General features: G+C 33.3%; 1 long non-coding RNA gene and 1 other non-coding gene across 2 annotated transcripts; one reads left to right on the forward strand and one right to left on the reverse strand.

The window, feature by feature from the left end:
* Positions 1-8,074: 8,074 nt before the first annotated feature.
* LOC110992315 lies at positions 8,075-8,563 on the reverse strand. The gene is made up of 2 exons (XR_002600157.2): positions 8,492-8,563; positions 8,075-8,375 (listed from the first exon to the last, which is right to left on the reverse strand). It is a non-coding gene; the product is annotated as an uncharacterized LOC110992315 (long non-coding RNA).
* A 5,117-nt stretch (positions 8,564-13,680) lies between these two features.
* Positions 13,681-13,754, forward strand: Trnai-aau. Its single transcript has one exon. It is a non-coding gene; the product is annotated as a tRNA-Ile (tRNA).

Consider the following 13,754-nt stretch of genomic DNA (forward strand, 5'->3'; position numbering starts at 1 on the left):
TCCATGAATTCATGAGTGTATACTACGCATTGGCAGGGATGAGAGAACGAAAAGAAAGAAAGAGAAAGGTATTATACACTACTCGCTTGTGTATGCGACTGTCGCGCCTGCGCACGTCTCATTTAACGGTTTTATTCCACGCATTTTTTTCCACGGATTTTTTCTTACGGTTTCAATATCACATTTTTTTCAGTTCGGTCGCGCAGCAAAATCCCTATATCCCTCCAAGCCTGCCGTAAGGAACTTCGTTCCAAAAATATTAGTTATAATATCAATAGCGATTGCTTTCACTTTAAGAAATTCATGTATGTATTAATGAATATATATATTTTCTCCACAATATATTAAATATAACGAATTGTTTTAATATAACGAGTAACTGGATCTTAAATAGCAGGATTATATATTTCAAATAAAAAATAAGTGAAATATAGAGTCCCGCTTGCCGAAGACAGGGGAGAGTGGAGAAAGTTGTGCGGCGGCGCCACTAGCACGATAGTCCCGTAACACCAGAACCAACATGAGATCAGACTCCTGCGCCGATAGTAACACTTCAATATTCGACATTTGCACTTGTATTGAATTAACAATGATATTGTTACAATAATTACATACGAATGCATCAGAATAGTAATCGCTCTTTTGGATGTTACACAGTAGCGACGTAGTCCCTGATATATAGATTTTTAGTTTCTGAGCGCTATGTGACTCCCGATTGAAAAACCTTCAACTAAAATCAAATTTTCATCGCAGTTATAAAAAACATCTACTTACCCATAAAAAATCTGAGGAAATATATTATATAATTTATCTGTTTAGTTACAAAATACTTGATTATATTTTACTATTATTATTATTATTTTCTACTAAATATTAGTATTATTACATTGTAATTCTTTTTTGCGACTAAGGCGTAAAGTGCTGCTGTGGTCTCTGGCAGAATGACCAGCGCTGTGGAACGCTCTGCTCCGAGCCCGGACCCATTACAACCATTGCATTATACATACTTAAAATGTACCTTATTCTTAAAAAAACATATTATCTATGATTTCTTTTTTCCTTAAATATGTTATTTCTGAAATGTTGTAAAAGTATCGTTATTATTAAGATAAAGTATATTTTATCTATTTTCTATACTAATATTATAAAGAGTTAAAAGTTGTTTGTAAACAACTGAATAGTGGCGTACATGGTCTACCTGTTGCGGAAAGAAAAAAATAATGGCTACGTTAAGGAGTGGACAGGTATTGCGACTGCGGAAGAGTTGGTGCATCAGAACAAGACACGCTTCAAGAGACTGACCTTTGGTTGGCCAACCTTCAGTAATGGAGAGGCACCAAAAGAAGAAAGTTTGTGATCCATGGATTTACAACATCAACTTCAAAAATTCTTGTGCGAGTCTTTGTTTGTGAGTGTCATGTTTAACGGAAATACCAGAATAAGTTTAACGGAAACCCATATGAAAACAATATTCCAAATCTTGACTAAACTCTTAATCATCTAGCATCAAATCTAGCCCATTCGATAATTGTTGAAGTTACAGTGATATAATATATTTTCTTACTATAAAAACGATATCAAAAGTGATTTTTCAAAGCGCTTCGCATGACGCAGATAAAAAGTAAACAAGCTAATTAGGTCACAGGTCTACATGAACTCATGGATTAATTGCTCTAAATATAGCTTCAATCAGTCGCGGTCTCAAGGGCCTAAGTCGTTAGGGTCTATAATTAGAAAAAAACACATGCACTACACATTAATACGAATCATGATATGTGGCCATTTGAGGCACGCTTGTCTACGTGATATAGGCGCCAATTGAATGAACCAATGAATTTTTCGAACTCTTCAGTATGAAGACTGATCTAGAGAATACTAATCCGAAAATCTTGTAGCCACAGCCAGCATTAGAATACTGAGAGGTGACATATCGAACGACGTTAAGTTTCGTGGCTATTTGGAAGGCTAAATTATCGTCTATGAAGCTTGGCGTGCTCAGCAAGGCGAGACGGTAGTTCACTCTGGGTTACAGCTTAATTGTTTTTGGCATAACTCCGAGAACTCAATAACCTCTATTACGGGTCCATAAATTAATATTCAAACATTTTTTTTAAAGGAGGCATAATTTTCATCTACATCATATAAACCGTGTGTGGTTTTGGGGCTAGAAAATCTATGTATTTATTCTCATGATAGGAATTAAATTAAAGAATAATCTATTTAAATCCTCTAGGTTCATTGTCTTATTATAAACATTGTACAGTTTTGTCGATTCATACATCGTCACTTACAGAGTAACAGCTCAGTGATTAGCTGTCTGTGTTCTATAATAATAAATACATTCAATCCAGTCATCACTGTCCACGACACAGCGTAGTGACATAAAACGTCACTATAGTTTTCCCGCCAATTATGACGGACAGGAATATTTATAAACATACGATAGAAAATAACTATTGTATCAATATTTTTTTCTGGTTTATTAAATAGAGAAGAGTAAGACGTAAAAGAATTAATTAAGAAGATATTTTGTATTACATAAAAATTTTAATGCCTAATTTATAAGAAATAAAATAACAAGAATTTAATAATGAACTCTTGGAAGTAAGATGTATAAATAAAAATAATACTCAAATAATTAAACAGTTGAGCAGTTTAGTTATTACAAAATTTCAAGATATTACTTGATTCCTTAATTCTTAATTTAGGGTTTCAGTAAAAATACGTGTACCCCGTTAATAGAATCACGTACAAAATGTGTGATACTAAATCCCCTAAATCGTATGCACTCGTGACGATTTGCGCAGGAGTGCACGACTCGGATGCGTGACGATTGACGCTCGTCATTGTTTTCGATTTTCAGATAAGTGAAAAATTATTGAAGTGATTTGAAATATGTTAATCATTCCACGCCTCATGAATAAAGACATTCCTTATAATTACTACCTTTAAAAGAATAGCTTTATATATTATTTCAATACTTATATTTGACGTTTGCAATGCATTATAGTTATATAATCTGCAATTCGTAGAGTATAAAACCGATATCTTACGAGTCTATCCTAGTATTACCAATAATCATTGTTTATATGATTATTGTCTTTTATGATTAGTGCCTGGATGACCGAGCTTTGCTCCGTATTTTTTTTGCAATTCTATGTAAAAGTTGATAAAACACGAATAACATGACATTTTCTATAAATGATTCTTGGTAGATCGATTTATCGCCCCCGAAACCCCCCGTATACTTAATTTCATAATTATATATATTATATACAAGAATTGCTCGTTTTAAGATATAAGATATATATATTTCCCATGTATTCCCGTAACTAAAACTCGTGACGCTTTGCGCAGGTGAACTGTTCACGGTGCGGAAGCGTGACGATTGACGCTCGTCATTCTTACACGTTCGCCAATTACGTGGCAAAATACTTTGGGTGACAGAGCTGGGAGATCCTTTTAAGGTTAGGACGCTATTAAAGAACTGTAGAGTTGGTAAGTGAATATTTGTTTGTTCTTTTTGTATGCTATAGTAATAAAAAACGAGAGATATACATACAATGCAGTTATTTATCAAATTCTGACAACACTAACTGACAAAAGTAATAAGATGATTATTTTTTTAAAGTGAGCACGAAACGAGAGCGTGACGTTTGATGTCACAAACCGTCGACAACGTGACATGTAGTCGCGCTCAGCTGCATGCAATTTTAATATTATTTAAGTGTATTAATAAAAAACAACGTAAAATCCTTACGGAAACGAAACGGGATTTGATTAACAAATACAAAATGAGCTTGATAATAATAATTTTTATTTAAGCTTTCTTATTAAATCGACATTTGTACTAAAATTCTATTAAAGTTGTATTTAATGATAAATGCAGTGCTGGCGTAGTTCACAATGCGACTCTCATCCCTGAAGTCGTAGGTTCTATATGCACCAATGGACTTTATTTCTATGTGTACATTTAACATTCGCTCGAACGGTGAAGGAAAACATCTTAAGGAACCGGCTTGCCTTAGACCGGAGACGTCGACGGCGTGTCAGGCACAGAAGGCTGATCACCTTCTTGCCTATTACATTAACAAATGATCATGAAACAGATACATAAATCTGAGGCCCAGGCCTAAAAAGGTTCTTTTTTTTATAGATCAAGGGGCAAACGGCCAGGAGGCTCACCTGATGTTAAGTGATACTGCCATGGACACTCTCGATGCCAGCGGGCTGGCGAGTACGTTGCCGGCCTTTTAAAAATTTGTACGGTCTTTTCTTGAAGGACCCTAAGTTGAATTGGTTACCCTAATTGAATTTAGTGCCACTGATTATTTTTTTAAATGATAAATCAATTTTGATTAACATTATGTAAGTATTGTGCAAGTCTCACTACGTAGTAGGCAATTAAGTAATAAATTAAATATTTTTTAATACATGTACATAATGAAGCGATGTGTCATATAAATATTATGCAATGTTCAAACTTATGTATTGTATACAAAACGATGATAGACATGAATTTCTTTTCTCTCTTTTAACCCTTTGCTGCACCAACATTTTAATATGACAACAATAACAAACATTTACGTACGCATCTACCACGTTCGAATACTTTCGAATAGTCAAAGAAAACATCGTGATGATATCATGTGTCGAACATCGATCGATCGAGGGACCCTAGTTGCATGTGCACCTCATAGCAAATCGGGTTACCGATAAAAATCTCTAGGCCGTTCAACTCAAAAATACATAATTTCGCCAAAGGGCGCAGATTCCCCACTTGACCATAAACAATCAAGAAAGATGTGAGCAGTACAGCTACTGGATTATTATTGTTATTTACAACAGGTACAAAGATAAACATTCATTGCGTGTTGGCCTTTGTCCTTAAGTAAGTACGTGCTTACTAACATCAAGACGTCTGGCTGTAAATTTTATAAAATACTCGTTGCTAGTAAAAGTGTATTCGTAAAATGTATGTACACTTTCATTTGTTTACACAAATACTTATGTATGACTTGCGTCAACGAAAGATAGTGCCTACATACAAAGATACATACCTGCCTGCCCACGGATAGAGTACCAACTGAAATTATATTAGTATTAGTACTTATATATAGTTTTATAATTCTAGAATTTAATTAGGATGTTTATAATTTAAAGTCACGATGACGCCATCAAGGAAAGGCCAATACAGAGATCATAATCATGTTTACGTCCAAGAACTTAAGGAAAATAAAAAATCGTAAGATATATACGACATAGACGCTAACAAAGGCCTAAGGTTAGGTATGTTGCTTGATTATTACGAGCATATATTATGCTATGTTATTTGCAAATTTCGTTCAATCCATAAAAATTATTAACACCTAAAAAATGGAATACACAACACTCGGAACCAGCTAACTACTAAAGTATTTCCGAACCAATTCGACCTAGGGTCCTTCCAGAAAAGAGCGTACCCATTTCTAAAAGGACGGCGACTCGCGAACGTTCTGGCTTTGAGAGGGTATGGCCGAGATGGAGAGTATTATGTTTAGTATATATTTGAGTTGACAAGTTTTGTATACCCTAAATACCCATGTAAAAACGTATTTATCCCTTCATTACAAGTTTTAATTTCATATTACAGTGGAATCTCGATAACTCAAACCTCGTGAAGTCGAAATCCCAGTATGTCAAAAAAAAATCATACCCTTCCACAGAACCGCTAAATACGTGGTAAATATTCTGACTTTGTAACTCCAACAAAATGTTATTTCCTTACGAAGTATTGATAAATATACTCTATATATTATATATGATATATATAGATACTTAATAAATCGAATTATATGTTGCAAAAAGGACACAGTCGTAGTTATTAAAATATAATGACGTTATTACTTGGATTACCCAGCTATAATGCAATAAATTCCAAAATGAGTATTCGGGTTGGCGGCTTCCAATATATTGTTTTTGCCTTGTACACCTGCAATAAATAAATGCATTCAAACAAAATATATGCACTAAAACTTATGATGAATCATTATTCAAATTCGACTCTACAAATCAAAAAATAGATTTAGAAATCTCGCCTCCGAAAATCGAAATTTCAGATATTAAATAATATGACCCTCAAAGTTCCTGTTAGCTCGAAAACTCGTTAGATTTCCAATTTATTGCCGCCAATATTCGAGTTATCAAGATTCCACTGTATTTATTTTTCATAGTTTTCAAATATTATAATCGCTGGATTATATATGAAACTGGTCTACATTACAGGGACTGTAAGTTATTAAAAATATAGTATTTAAAAACATCACAATCATATTAATTACTCATTGCATTCAGCAGGATGAGATAACTTTATCGCAAATAATAGACGCAAATTGTAACATTCAATTTATTTTGTTGTATGACAAAACCTTGGCAACAGTTTAGTAGAGAAATAGCCAAATTTCTTGAATATTCGAATTGTTAACACTAGTGAATTATATTCTAATTTTTTATAATTTGAATTTGTTTGTTTGTGTGTTCTGATGCAAAAGTTTCGGCTCTGCAACAGCTAGATTAGCACTAGTCTAGGATATTTCGCAGAAAGAAATATTAATGTATTTATGAATGTTGCTTTAGCATTAGACATATTAATATGTTACAGTGAAATGAAGTTATGGTAGTTTTGGTCGCACCAACACTATGTGGAATCTACTGCCCACGGAAGATTCTAACGATAGGAAAGAGGCTCACCAATTCTTAAAAGACTGGCAAGGCACGTAGGAGCCTTTTGGCCCTTTGGCGGTATCACTTAACAGCAGATCAGCTTTCTGCTCGTTTGCGTTTGCACTATATATTTAAAGAAACAGTTTTTGGTCAGTGTTCGCATGAGCTGAATAGCATGTGCTATTGAAAACCAGCCTATTTAGTGGAAGGGCCCTCAGAATGGGCCAGATTATATTAATAACATGTTTTCGAGTTCGAACAATCCTTGTCTTCGTTACTATAATTAATTTTACAATCACACACCACTCATAGTGATTACAATTTACAAACAAAACACAATTCAGTATGGAACATTGTTCTAGATACGAGTAAATATGACTATGAAGGTCATACCTGCACATTTGTTCAAAAATAATGTAATTTATTGTTACTGTCTGGTTTCAAGGAAAAACCAAGGCAGTGGCGGACGTACGAGTATAACACCAGGATCTAAGATTTTAAATACATTAAGTAAAATCAAGCATTTATAATAAAAACACGCTAAATTATATAAAACAAATAACAGCTTTAATTAAAAGTTATGTTATTTATGTTTATAATATTTTTATTACACTATAATAATATAATATATAATACTTTTATTTTTTTATAATACTTAATGCTAAAGCTTTCATAACAAACTGTAGCTACAATTTCTAAGAATTCCTAGAGTATTTTTATTCTTGGCGTATAGTGACAGTGTGTCAATGTTGCAGCGCGGGCGCGGCGATGACGTCATGCGCACGCATTCAACGCGTGTTGCCGTTGTCACGCCCACTGCACGTTACCAAAGTGGCTCTCACAGGACGGGCTAAAGGTTGGTATTGCAATAATAAATTAATATTCAACCATTTAAATTTATCTCACATATATTTATATAATTTTTAAGTGCGCAAAGCTTTGTGTTTTTGTACCTTATAACAAATATATGATGACTCAGTCATACAAAACTAAGCTAATCGAGATATTTTTATGTCATAATAATGTACCGATGAAAAGATAAAACAAATATTTACCGAAATCCTACTGTTATGATAACTCTAAGGAAATCTTCCAACTGATGTGACCTTGGATGTTATAGACAAACACATGTTCCCGTAGCATGTAGCTGAACATTTGTAGCCGGTTCTACGATTTATAAATAGGCAATAAAAACCAACATACATAATTATTCAACTTACAAAACTTTAGACAGTTAATTCTTTATTATAACAATTAAATAACATTATTTACTTTATGGTGATGTTTTAAATTATAATTTTTATACATTTAAATTACAATAAAACAAAACGTCTGGGGTGTAAAAATATTCACAAATTTTAACAACAATTGTTTATCGATCAGCAATCAATTTTCAATGATAAAGGGGTAGACATTTCGACTACGTAAATATTTTATTAATCAATTAAGTTGTTGTAATCATTGTTTTTGTCGAAAAAGTCGAGAGTAGGGGATCACTGGTTAAATAAAATGTTTTGCCTTAAGCTGTGATTTCATCAATTGATATCCTACTGAGTGTTTAGCATCCGGTGCAACCGGATGTAGGATGATTCAATTCCATAGCAATGCTTTTACATCGTTACAAATTATGATGTCTCGTGCCAGATATTTCAACTTCCGGGATTCCAGATTTACTGGAAAATACAAGATCAGTGCAATGATTGATTATCATATAATTTGGCTCGTGCCTATGTTTATTTAAGATTTCGATATTCGAATTCCAAAAGGAAATTTTAATGTAGCAACTTACATTCCATTTCAGTGTTTGTAAGTTTAGTTTTATTTTTGGTTTTGTTGTTTTCAGTGTGCCCGTGCAATCCGCACTGGGCAACATTATCAGTAATACGCCGCTTTTATAGACTCGGTATCGGTTCGTTCTGATATGAAATGGCGACTTTTGCACTATTTTGTTGGTGATAATGGCGCGAAATTAGCGTGATTCGTAGTGTTTAAATTCTTAGTTTATAGTAATACATATATAGTGCGTACAGCCTGAAATTATATTTCGGAATATATTATTTGAGAACTGCGTATATAGGAAGTATGACTAAGCTCACATCTAACTGGCTGTCTTAAAAAACAACATGTCTACATATATCACATAACCGAATACAACAGCGATTCAGCAAGAAGTTGTAAACATTAAAAATACCGCAAAACAAGTGGAAAATTACAAATGCGTTGCACAAGTGTTATTTCGCTAATCGTATCGTCGTGGGTTAAGGCTGATATTCGATTGTGACGCGCTCTGACGTAAGGTGCCATGCGCCCGCGGCGTGATACCACAGATCATAGAGTTACGCGGGTGACGTACAGACTTAAAAGATATAGACATCCGTTTGTTTATGATTTTTTTAAAATTTAGAGTATAAGCCTAATAGTTAATAATCACATCGTCAATGTTGTTATCCCAATTATAGTCCTAAGACAATTATTACAAATAAATTTAATAAAAAATCTAGACTTGTCATGGGAAGAGACAATGAATATGGCCTGAAAGCTATATAAGCAAGTAAGCCTTGTTCTTTATTTTAAATAATAATTCTTTTGGATCGAATAGGGATCGAACATCAGGCCCAAGACCTGAAAACTTGCAGAGCCCTCGCGCTACTCTTATATTTTCTTAATGGACGTAATCGACGAATCTCGTTTGGAATAGTTAGAGAAGCGATAATCGATATTTGCTATTCAATTTTTCAAATTCAATTACAATGCTAATAATTCGTTTTCAATAAATAAATGCAACAGAAAATTTGAATTAACTTAAAACATAATAATTATACAATCGTTTAAAATCTAAGATCTCTTGAATTATATTGTAGTCCCTTCAAGTTTTTGGGTTGTTTGAGAAAATAAAGTACCGATTGCATTTCACGGTCAGCTCTACCAATGCTCTAAGGGTTAAATATAAATTCGCGTTAAATTAGTGAAGTAGGGAAATAACAGGAATTGCTGGCTCGGAGCCAAGTTGTGAGAACTTTGGACTGGCGTGGCACAACGATTTCCTCTTCGACGCGAGTATTTATGAGAATACTATGTGAGTGGGAATAGTAGGTAATTTCGACCATATTTCTATATGCATAATGGTGTTCGTAAGCGTACAAAATGTATGCGTGTACTAGTGTACTCATGTAAGAAGTGAAACTTCTTTATGACTTTATTTTTCGAAAAAACGGTCAATTTATATGCAACTTCACAGAAATTGGTTAAATAAAATAGATAAATTTAAAAAAATGCTTTTATCATCATAGACATGATATAATTATTTCATGTAACCTTATTACTCCTAAAATTATTACAGAATTTCATTGATTTTAAAAGAATTATAACTATCATTGTTATCGTTATTATATATTTTTGTTATTCATGAATTCGAATCAACCGTGGTAGGACAAAAAGAATGTGACGGTTTTTTCCAACACATAAGAAGTTTACTTCAAACAAAAAAGACAAAAGAGACAAAAATGTACATCATGAAATTATCTATCTATATATTATATGAGTTGCCATTTTTGAGATATTTTAAAAACTTTTCGATTCGATTCAAAAACTTGTAAAAGTTGTTATCATCATAATATGCACACGTTGCCACGCCTGTACCAATACCTTAACTCTCATTTTTTGGTCTAAATTGACCGGACTATAATATAAAAAAATGTAGAGTAACCAATTGTTGTATGAATTAAATAATAAAGCTTTAATAATAATAATACATGACATTTCTGAAAAGTATAACAATCTTATCATAATATTATGTTATCTAACTTCACACACATACGCCTCATTATGAATTGTAGGCAAATTTATGATTTGCAATCATGTTGCGATGTTTATAAAAAGCTCTTATCATTCCAACGTATTTAGGGTTTCCTTAAAGTACCAAGTCCTCTATACGTCTACAAACTACATATATTTCTTTGTCCAGAATATCTGAATTATTAAGAATGAATTATTATGAAGAATTTTAGCGCTGTAATGACGGTGAGACGAGTCTTACACACAGACTTATGGCAAACAGTAAATGCTTCGAGTAGTCATAGTTACCATGTCTGGAAATGGATCGTATCCCTCAGATTGGTTCATGGGTAACGGTATCAATTTATATTTTTTACAAATAAGCAACAGAATTTGTGTATTTACCTTTATTGTATTTACAGCTTTATTTCAAAATTAGTTGAAATGTTCCCTTATAACAAAAACATCAATATATTTTAAATATTGTCTAACTGAATTGTGAAGTAAATATCGTTTAACGCCTGTTTCTATAAATAAACAGACAACAAGTTCACCGACTTATAGGGCGTGACGCGGCGAGAGTGTACATACTTTCCCATACGAGTGAGTTTTACGAAGAATCCGTTACATATTTGTAAAATTCTATTCGTTAGGTTACAGTTCTAATTGTAACGGGCTTGATGTTCTGATGCAGTCAGAGCAAATAAAGACCGTATAAAGAAATAAAAGAGGGCGTAGTGACAAAGAAACGAGAGGGAATGCATCGAAAAGCGGTTTACACTTAGGATATACAAAGCAACTGTGGCTGGTATGCCTTGTCGGATACAACTAAATCAAATAGAAGAAGAAGGTACTAGAGGGACCAAGATATAACCAACGAGCATGCATGGTGAATATATGTGAAGAATCTAGACAGATGTAGGTATGTCAGGACCGTAGCAAGTGGAATAGAATTGACGTGGTTTCTGCCTACTAAGTCTATATTTGTAACGCTTTCAATATATTTACGAACTTATAAAAACACAGCACTATATATGTCATTATTATAATGGTCTGGTCTGATTGGGTATTTAGTTTTTTTCGAACATCGTGCGTATATCGAATATGTATATGAGGCATATAGGCCACCTAAGCTTAATTTTTCGATACTCCATCCATTGCTTGCTCGCAGTTGAAATCCTCTGTCCAGTGTTTTTTGGCCTACCTATTCTTAATTTACGAAATGTGCCAGACATATCGTCTCTATTTACGTGTATTTTTTTGTCTACATATAATTCTGACAGTCTCAGGGAAAGATTTATAGATATTATTCCCCGTATTAAGCAATAAATCAGTCTACTTATATATGATACAAATACAAATTGCTTGAACAAATTGTCGATACAAAAGTGCTTCGTACAATTACAAATGTTATAGGAAAATTAAACATCTTGTAATGTTGATAAAATATTTCATTTCATATCGTTTATTTGAAACAGTAGTTCACACTGTATTAAGCAATCTATAGCAATATTTACATGAGACCTTAAGCAATGTTTTTAACTAAATTATATATATGATTTTCTTATATATATCTATATGATAATATAATATGTAGAGTGGGTAAATTATCGCAACGATTTTATTAACTCCGTCACGTATGGTACCTAATTCGTAAAAATAACGATCAAAACACTGCCAACAATTTTGTATATAGGACGCGAGCCGCATTGAAAACAACAGGGCGTGGTTCGAAGGCAGCGCGGGAGTCAACCAGAATGTTTTGACCTCCGTTCGGTGTGGATTGTGGACTTGCTCTGCTCTGCTTGTTGAAGGGCACAAGAGTCATTTGTAAACTGGTCGTTGTTTTACATTCTATTTTTATGTTGTACCACGCGCGGGCCTCGTGTCAGTGTTTTGCTCTGATATATCGAATAAAAACCACACATCAGCAACGTGAAATAATTAACTCTATCATTATCTTCTGTTACTATGAGACGCAATGTTTATTTTTAATTGTAAACATACGTTAATGAGAGTAAATCTGATATGCTAATAAAGTACTAATTAAAAATAACTATTATCATCAGCTTAATTGTAAAGTTATTACGTTTGTCGAGAAACATAAACTATTCTTATTTGTCACGCCATCGAACTGATAAGACAATAATATGTTAAATCATATTGTAGAAATTAATTTTTATGCTTTAAGAAAATAATCCGTGAAAAATATATATATATATTATATAAGGAAAAAAAATATTATGTTAATTTTCCATGCTAGTGAGATATTGTTTTAATAATTTATATACATCCCCCTCATGAGTGCTGAGCCGACGACGATCCGCCGCCGACTGAACGCCGGAACAGCGAGAACCCCCAATGTTGACTACTACTCTGATAATGACGACCAATAACACTTGACCCCTCACGCAACACAGATACGGAACCGTGCCAAACACTAGGTGATGTTTACAGGGTCAAGTTACACTGGTCGTAGATTACACATGCGCTTACGCAAATGGCAAAGCATAAAGATTGGCGAATGTCAACAATAGATAAGTTGTCTGCTACATCGTTCAGGTCACGGATTCATTTGTTTAGTTTAATTGTTTTGAATTGTTACTCGGTTAATGAGGAAGATGACTATCGCGCACAAAGTAAAATAGTGAAAAAGTTTAACACCTATTGAACCTGAGAAAACCGCAGGGTATGTAGTTTACCGTGACAAAGTGATGTCAAGATTCGATCGTCAGGCGATATTTATTGGTCACGCTCATAATTAAAACTTATTCAAAGATAGAAAAATAAAATTATAAGCAACTTGTGGCCTTAAAATTTACGAAAGATAAAGCTTTGACATTGTTTAAAATAATACAAGAGTCAGAATAGGTAGCTTCATATTATCATTTCTTATCAACATCTCCAACAGCAACTAAAACATCAATGCGATAATTTGAGCTATTGTAAATTCCCAAATTTATCATTGTTATCAGTCTTATCAAACTATTTAATCCTGTTTTATATCACACTTATTTAATAATGTTTGTTAAAGTATTTAACAATTAAATTTAGAATGCATTGTTTATGCATATTAGTCAACTAAAAAATGTTTTCATCAAAAATATAACATATTATTACGAATAAAAATGTATCAAGATTACGACACTTATTATGAACGAAATTTATATCTTTATATTCATTAATTTCAACATTGTAGACATTGGCCCATTAGCTCAGTTGGTTAGAGCGTCGTGCTAATAACGCGAAGGTCGCGGGTTCGATCCCCTCATGGGCCA

Source organism: Pieris rapae, chromosome 10 (genome assembly GCF_905147795.1).
Source record: "Pieris rapae chromosome 10, ilPieRapa1.1, whole genome shotgun sequence".
Classification (NCBI taxonomy): domain Eukaryota; kingdom Metazoa; phylum Arthropoda; class Insecta; order Lepidoptera; family Pieridae; genus Pieris; species Pieris rapae.